The 7316-nt window shown below is 42.8% G+C and overlaps 1 non-coding gene across 1 annotated transcript; it reads left to right on the plus strand.

Moving 5' to 3' along the window:
* Positions 1 to 393: 393 nt before the first annotated feature.
* LOC118146554 (U7 small nuclear RNA) lies at positions 394 to 454 on the plus strand. Its single transcript, XR_004732410.1, has one exon. It is a non-coding gene; the product is annotated as a U7 small nuclear RNA (small nuclear RNA).
* The last annotated feature ends 6862 nt before the right edge of the window (positions 455 to 7316 follow it).

Below are 7316 nucleotides of genomic sequence, written 5' to 3' on the forward strand. Positions count from 1 at the left end.
AAAAAAAAAAGATTAGCCTGTAGTCCCAGCTACTTGGGAGGGTGAGGCAGGAGAATTGCTTGAGCCTGGGAGTTTGGGGCTACAGTGAGCTGTGATCATGCTGCTGCACTGCAGCCTGGGCAATAGAGCAAGATCCCATCTCTTAAAAAAAAAAAGAGAGACAGAATGAACCTGTGGGCTCTGACTCAGAATTGTTACTCACTCTTGGTCATGGGTTGAACAGTGTCCCCTGCCTCTCCTGAGGGAAAAAAAAAGTTAAAGTCCTCCTCTCCTGTACCTGTGAATGTGGTCTTATTTGGAAATAGGTTCCTCACAGGTGATCAAGTTAAGATGAGGTCATTAGGGTGGGCCCTCATCTAAAATAATCGTATTCTTATAATAAGGGCAAATTATGAGTGTTAAGTTCTTTTTGAATTTGTCTGGCAGGTTTTCTGGTTTTTACCAGAAGTCCATCTCATAACCACCCCCAAAAAATGGGGCATGTTTTGACACAGAGACAGATGCGCGTACTGGGAAAATGCCATGTGAAGCTAAAGGCAAACATTGAGGTGATGCTTCTGCACGTGAAGAAACCCCAGAGATCACCACCAAACCACCAGATGCTAAGAGGGAGGCATGGATCTCCCTCACAGCCCTCCGAAGGAACCACCCTGCTGACACCTTGAACTTGGATTTTTAGACTCCAGAATCATGAGACTCTAAGTTCCTGGTGTTTTAACCCACCGGCTTCATGTACTTTGTTACAGCAGCCCCAGGAAACTGATATACCTGGTGATTCAATTCAACGCACCTTTAAGGCCCAGGCAGATGAAGTCTAGGAGATGAGGCCTCACCCTTGACCACACACAGTCCACCTTTTTTTTTTTTTTTTTAAAGGAGAGAAGGAAAGAAAGAAAATAAAAGGGTGAAGGAGAGGAAGAAAGAGGAAGAAAAAGAGGGAGAGAGAACAGGAATGTTGCTTTATTCTAAAAATGGGTATTGAAAACCTCTTTTATGCCAATAATTGTGCTTAATAATGGCCAATCAATATTTCATTTAAACCTATGAGTAGGTATGATGTGGTACTGACAAGAATGTATATTTTGTGTATTTAAAGTGGAGAGCTCTGTAAATGTTTACTAAGCTTACTTGTTCCGGATCTGAGTTCAAGTCCTGGATATCCTTATTAATTTTCTGTCTTGATCTATCTAATATTGATGTTGAAGTCTCCCACTATTATTGTGTGGGAGTCTAGAGAGTCTAAGTCTCTTTATAGGTCTTATGTATCTGGGTGTTAGGATCGTTAGCTCTCATTGTTGCATTGATTCTTTTACCACTATATCTTTGTTGCTTTAAAATCTATTTTATCAGATGCAAGAATTTCAACTCCTGCTTTTTAATTTATTTATTTATTTTTGCTCTCCATTTCGTTGGTAAATCTTTCTCCATCCCTTTGTTTTGAATCTTTGTGTATCCTTGCATGTGAAATGGGTCTGGATGTAGCATACCGTTGGGTTTTGGCTATATCTTTTTTTTTTTTTTTGAGACGGAGTTTCGCTCTTGTTACCCAGGCTGGAGTGCAATGGCACGATCTTGGCTCACCACAACCTCTGCCTCCTGAGTTCAGGCAATTCTCCTGCCTCAGCCTCCTGAGTAGCTGGGATTACAGGCACACGCCACCATGCCCAGCTAATTCTTTGTATCTTTAGTAGAGACGGGGTTTCACCATTTTGACCAGGATGGTCTTGATCTCTTGACCTCATGATCCACCCGCCTCAGCCTCCCAAAGTGTTGGGATTACAGGTGTGAGCCACCACACCCGGTGGCTATATCTTTTGATTGGGGGATTTAGTCGATTTAAATTTAGGATTACTGCCATTTGATGTTAACTGGCTGTTTTGTCCATTCATTGATGTAAATTCTTCTTTATATTGATGCTCTTTACTTTTTGATATATTTTTAGAAAGGCTAATACTGGTTGTTCCTTTATATGTGTAATGCTTCTTTCAGAAGCTCTTGTAAAGCAGGCCTGGTGGTAATAAAATCTCTGAGTACTTGCTTGTTCATAAAATATTTTATTTTTCCTTCAATTGTGAAGCTTAGTGTGGCTGGATATGAAATTCTGGGCTGAAAGTTCTGTTCTTCAAGGATGTTGAATATTGGGCCCCACTCTCTTCTGGCTTGTAGGGTTTCTGCTGAGAGATCTGCTATAAGTCTGATAGGCTCCCCTTTGTGGGTAACCTGACCTTTCTCTCTGGCTGCCCTTAGTATTTTCTCCTTCATTTCAACACTAGTGAATCGAACGATTATGTGCCTTGGGGTTGCTCTTCTTGAGGAATATCTTTGTGGTGTTCTCTGTATTACCTGGGATTGAATATTGTGCTGCTTTGCTAGCTCTGTATTACCTGGGGTTGAATATTGTCCTGCTTTGCTAGGTTGGGAAAGTTTCCCTGAATAATATCCTGAAGAGTATTTTCCAGCTTGGATTCATTCTCTTCATCGTATTCAGGTACACCTATCAACCATAAATTAGGTCTTTTCACATAGTCCCATATTTCTTGGAGACTTTGCTCATTCCTTTTTATCCTTTTTTCTCTATTCTTGTCTTCTTATTTTATTTCATTAAGTTGGTCTTCGACCTCTGATATCCTTTCTTCTGCTTGATCAATTTGGCTATTAAAACTTGTGCATATTTCGCTAAGTTCTCGTGTTGTGTTTTTCAACTCCGTTAATTCATTTATATTTCTCTCTATACTGTCTATTCTTGTTAGCAATTCATCAAACCTTTTTTTCAAAGTTCTTAGTTTCTTTACATTGGGTTAGATAGAACAAGTTCTTTTAACTCCCAGAAGTTTCTTATCATCCACCTTCTGAAGCCTACTTCTGTTAATGGAACACAGTCCTTCTCCATCAGGCCTTGTTCTATTGCTGATGAGGAACTGTAATCCCTTGTAGAGGGAGAGGCATTCTGATTTTGGGTATTCTCAGCCTTTTTAGGCTGGTTTCTTCCCTTCGTTATAAATTTATTCATCTGTCATCTTTACAATTATCACCTTTCTAATTAGGTTTCTGAGTGGACGTCCAATTTATTGATTCCCAGCGCCGGAATCTGAGCAACCCACTGCACCAGCCAAAACAGCGGCGTTAAGACTGATGGTGCTCTTCTGCCCGGGAATCTCCGGTCTGGCTTCCTTCTTGAGTCCACCTTAAAGTGAGGAAAGTGAGGACTGCAAACTGGTGGTGGCATTTGATCTGAGCTTTGTAGGAGGAGTGTTCTTTCTGATGGGTGAAAGGAAGCAAAGATATGGAAGTAAAGATATTACGAAGGAGGGGCTGCCTCTGCAGCAAGTCAGGGGGTCTGATGGAAGGCAAGAAGGGCAGCCTCTGCCTTGGAATCAGCAAGAGGTCTCGTACCCCGAGGCCATGTGTGTGCATGTGTACATGTGTGTTGTGTGTTTTGTGTATGCATGCATAACACAGATTGCTTCAACTTGGGAATTTGTCTGACTGATCCAATTTCTCTTCCACAGACTCAGACTCACTGCTCCAAGCACTATACTAAGTCACTTGACCCAAGAGTGCTTGTGTGTGTGTGTGTGTGTGTGCACATGCGTGTTGGGGGTTTGGAGTTGGGTCAAACTGAAAATAACAAAAATAGTATCAATACTCATAGAAAGCATATTCTTAATGAAGCACTCTGCTAAATCACATTTGCTCCTATGAAGACCCAGTGGATCTTGGAGGCTATTCTTATCTCCATTTTATAGATAGGAGAAAAAGAACAAAGCTCTAAAAGAGGAGTCAGAGGCCCATGGTTGGATCCCATGTGTTTACTGCTATGCTGTATTGCTCCCTAGCTTATGCCTGGGGATTCCTCCTGGGGAAGGGGGTGTGGAGGGAGTTGGAGAGACAAAGACTGACTTAAAGCAAATGTACATCTTTGCTTGACTGATGCAGAGATAAGGGGGCTAGAGGAACCTGGGAGGCTCCATGCTGTGTGGGTGCCTAGCTGCTTGCTGACTGTTTCCAGTCCCCCTTCTGAGGGTTCCCCATAGCCTGGAGAAATCCTCTCAAAGCAGTATGTGCTCTCCGGTGGAAATCCAGCTTTGTTCTTCCACTCGAGTACTATAGGGAAAAGCAGAGAAGGGAAAGGAAAGACACATAAAAAGTTTCAGCATATGAGTAGCATTTGCAATGCAATCTATGTGTTCTGAGCCAAGTTACTGTACATACTCTGGGGAGAATTACAAATAAATGACGAAATGTTTTGAAACATGGCTTATACCTAATTAATCATGGAACTTAAGGAACAAAGAATGCATTTCTTCAAAGTTTTCAGCATTTTCTCTATTAAGCGGAGTGGGTGGGGAGAAGAGGGGAGGGAAAATCCCCATGCCCTGTAATGGATACACTATGCACTTCATTTGGGGGAAAGAATCTCTTAATCTTCTCTGGCCTCCTGCAACCTCTGAATCCTTACATCTTCAATACTTCATGTTGAGCATTTTCATATTAAAGGAACTGAAAGTTTCCAGATCATGAAATATTCCTTAGCTTTTTGTCTCTTGATCCCTTAGCCCAAACAATACCGGTTTTGGAGATTATGAGATCGCCAGGCATTTATTAAGTACCCACGATATTGTGCCCTGGGATTCCCGTGTCCTTTTTCTATGCCGCCACCACCCAGAGACATCTGTGGGCACGTCCTCCTTTGAAGGCAAAGCCTTAAGGCCCAGCTTTTGTGCTATGTCCATGTTACTCCCCATGCCCTCCAACTCAGGAGCCTTGATTTCCTCATTTGTAAAATGGGAATAATAATAGATAGCTCATTGATTTATTTTGAAAGTTAAATAAAATAGTGCCACAAAAGAACTTAGCCCAGTGCCTAGAACATAACCACTCAATAATGGGTGAATTTTAAATAACTGAATTTTCCAGATTTGTTTTTCATTCTCTTCCTATCCATGGGTTTGACTGAGTCCCATCTCTCATGGCCATCCAAGGCACTTCTTTAGAGCTCTGTCTCACCAGTGACAGAGGTGGGAATGAAAGATAACTTTGCACTTGGTAGCCAGGGTCTTCACTGCTCCTATGGGAAGCCACATCACTCTTTCCCCTGAAATTTCCCACAGTCATTCCATGAGCTAGTTATGGGTGCAACTTAATAGGAACTGGAGATGCATGTGTGTTTTCATTCCAAACAGTGTCACTTATACACAGCGTGGCTTTGGATTAGCTGATCAGGCTGCTTTAATGCAGATTCTCCACCCCCCCCCCCCCGGCAACCACCTTTGTTGAAAAGGAACCAAAAAATATACACTGTATTAAAGTGGTTGTGAGTAAAACCTGAAAACTGTACTCCTTCCTTCCCCAACCCCATGTAAAGAATGAGAAGGAAGTCTGGGGTTCAGTGGTAGAACCCAAGGGCCAGTAGAGGTGGTGCCAGGGGCAAAATCGTATCCAGATTGTGCCCAAAGTCAGGTGTTGGTTATGTTCTTTGCCCTGTAACCTCCCTTGGTTCTAGCTCATTTTTCATCTTAGCTCTCCAGCCTTTCTTCAGACTCTGTAAGCTCCCCCCATCTTCCCTATCTATTCCTTTTCTGCTTAACTGTCACGCTACATTGCTTGCAAACAAAAACCCAGACTGAGAAAAAAATAAGATCTACTCCGCACCTACTTACTGTGAGCCAACTACTTTGCAGGTTGAGGAACTGAGACACAGAGAATGAAGGTAACATGCCTAGGTCACCAAGCTAGTTAGAGGTGGTACTGTGATCTGAACCCCTATCTGTCTACATCTCCATTAAGGTATCTCAGCAAAGAGATACTCCTGAAAAGTAAACCTGCAGTCCATAACCACCCACATCTGCATTGAACTTGCCTCATAGCTGGGGCCTTTGGAGGGTTATAGTCGTGACCCAGACACAACATTTTCTTCCCCCACGCCCGCCCTGACCTGGTGATTGGCTGTTGTAAGTTGCGTCAAAAGTGGTATAGCTTTCAGTGCTGAGAATCACCGTGGGTCTGTGCCTATGAACCAGAAGAGGTAAGGGGGAAAGGGATCCAAACAGTCGAGCAACATGAGTTTGTGTCTTCTGTAACAACTGTATTGCTTGTGTGTGCTGGTTCACATGCCTTTGGCTGATGCTTTTGGAAATTAAATGGGCATGCCTTGTATGGTGTGGAGAGACAGCCTTGCTCATTTTATCTCCTTTCACCCACTGCCCTTATGCCTGCTATTGCTACAATGAGTGGCATCATCCTCACTTCCTGACATCCCAACATAGGCAGGCAGATATTGCTGTCTACTTTCAGAATTGCAAACCCACCCACTGGTGCGTCTTTGCAGGAGTGAGGTAGGTTGGCAAAGAATGGGAAGCCACCAGAGTGAACATCATGAGGCCGTTGACACCATGTTCTCTTTCTTAACCAAGGAGGAGGCTAGCCACTGGGCACCTAACTTGCAACAGCTCTCCCGGAGACAGACCCACATAAAATTATTATATTCTTGACCTCACTCCAGCATTTCTACAGAGCATCAGACTGGACAGAATTTGGTCATCTTGCTTCTTTTCCACTGACTTTTTAAGAAGCCAGTTATTGAAGATCCAGGGTAATGAGAGCAGCTCAAACTTCATTACCCTCTTTCCAGCATTAGATACTGAAGGCCACGGTCAGCGATACTGTGTATAAAATATGAAGCAGAGCATTAAATGCAACTTGATGGTACATGTTGTACCTTAATGAAAACAAAGGCTCAGGAACACTATTTGTGAATGTGTTACCCAATAAAGTGTTAGCAGTGGAGCTCATAAAGCTGCCAGCCAGATTTAACCATTGCATGGAGCTCTGTTCAGCTGGGCTGGACAGAGCGTGAGGTCTGTTCACTTTATCATAGTCGCTGGAGGTTTTTATTTAAAACACATGGAAGAAAGACACTGGGTTTGGCACCAAAATGTCTTGTGGTAAAGGAAAAAAAAATTAGAAATATCTAAAAGTACTTAAAAAAAATCTAGGGGGAAAAAAAAACAGATGTGAAGAAATTAAGATGGGCTGACATAGGGTGCCGTGTTAGCTGTTTAAAGTGATGGCAAAAGCAGAGAGCTCCACGGCAGCTGATAGACATGAGCAATTGAGCAGTTCATACCCTCTCTGTTGTCCCTGTCACAAGATTTGTAGGTCACTCTCAGCCAGCCACAGGGGCTAAAGGGCACAGGTCGCGACCTGCTGATTTACCAAAGTATGATCAACTCACACAAATTATAGGCGTAAGAGAGGCCTGACAACTTCAATATGATGCGCAATGAGCACAATTATTTGTGACATGTGAAACCAGT

The sequence above is a fragment of the Callithrix jacchus genome, chromosome 12 (assembly GCF_049354715.1).
Source record: "Callithrix jacchus isolate 240 chromosome 12, calJac240_pri, whole genome shotgun sequence".
In the NCBI taxonomy this organism is placed as follows: domain Eukaryota; kingdom Metazoa; phylum Chordata; class Mammalia; order Primates; family Cebidae; genus Callithrix; species Callithrix jacchus.